This window comes from Triticum aestivum, unplaced genomic scaffold, assembly GCF_018294505.1.
Source record: "Triticum aestivum cultivar Chinese Spring unplaced genomic scaffold, IWGSC CS RefSeq v2.1 scaffold101515, whole genome shotgun sequence".
NCBI lineage: Eukaryota > Viridiplantae > Streptophyta > Magnoliopsida > Poales > Poaceae > Triticum > Triticum aestivum.
The window spans coordinates 1-1116 of NW_025287087.1; the positions used below are offsets into that span (position 1 = coordinate 1).

The window sequence follows — 1116 nt, forward strand, 5'->3', positions numbered from 1 at the left end:
CACGGTTTCCACCCCTCCCTCCATACCGCAGCAACACGAGTTTTCTCCACCCCTTTCAGAACGCGCTCTTCGCGCCACAAAGCCGCCCCAAGACGCGCGAGCAATGAGCATCGAGCTTAAACATATCGCAAACGTCAAACATAATATAACGGGATTAATATATATCGCGCACGTGCGACATGTTTGTCACAAGGCGCAAAAAATAATTATAAAAGGAATGCAACACGAGGACTTCCCAGGAGGTCACCCATCCTAGTACTACTCTCGCCCAAGCACGCTTAACTTCGGAGTTCTGATGGGATCCGGTGCTTTAGTGCTGGTATGATCGCATCCGACATGTTTCCCCGTCTTCGTCCCTTATGCTTTCCACTCCCAGGTCCGCTCCAAAGACGATTCTACATTCTCACTACCATTACAACCGTTCCCTAACAATGGATAATGTCCTATACTACTTACTCTCCCGCTCAATCACGGACACGAGTTTTTCACGGTTTCCACCCCTCCCTCCATACCGCAGCAACACGAGTTTTTTCCACGCCTTTCAGAACGCGCTCTTCGCGCCACAAAGCCGCACCAAGACGCGCGAGCAATGAGCATCGAGCTTAAACATATCGCAAACGTCAAACATAATATAACGGGATTAATATATATCGCGCACGTGCGACATGTTTGTCATAAGGCGCAAAAAATAATTATAAAAGGAATGCAACACGAGGACTTCCCAGGAGGTCACCCATCCTAGTACTACTCTCGCCCAAGCACGCTTAACTTCGGAGTTCTGATGGGATCCGGTGCTTTAGTGCTGGTATGATCGCATCCGACATGTTTCCCCGTCTTCGTCCCTTATGCTTGCCACTCCCAGGTCCGCTCCAAAGACGATTCTACATTCTCACTACCATTACAACCGTTCCCTAACAATGGATAATGTCCTATACTACTTACTCTCCCGCTCAATCACGGAGACGAGTTTTCCACGGTTTCCACCCCTCCCTCCATACCGCAGCAACACGAGTTTTTTCCACCCCTTTCAGAACGCGCTCTTCGCGCCACAAAGCCGCCCCAAGACGCGCGAGCAATGAGCATCGAGCTTAAACATATCGCAAACGTCAAACATAA

General features: G+C 49.6%; 2 non-coding genes across 2 annotated transcripts; both read right to left on the reverse strand.

Moving 5' to 3' along the window:
• Nucleotides 1–214: 214 nt before the first annotated feature.
• LOC123178734 (5S ribosomal RNA) lies at nt 215–333 on the reverse strand. Its single transcript, XR_006489808.1, has one exon. It is a non-coding gene; the product is annotated as a 5S ribosomal RNA (ribosomal RNA).
• Nucleotides 334–700: 367 nt separating this feature from the next.
• LOC123178735 (5S ribosomal RNA) lies at nt 701–819 on the reverse strand. The gene has a single exon (XR_006489809.1). It is a non-coding gene; the product is annotated as a 5S ribosomal RNA (ribosomal RNA).
• Between the last annotated feature and the right edge of the window lie 297 nt (nt 820–1116).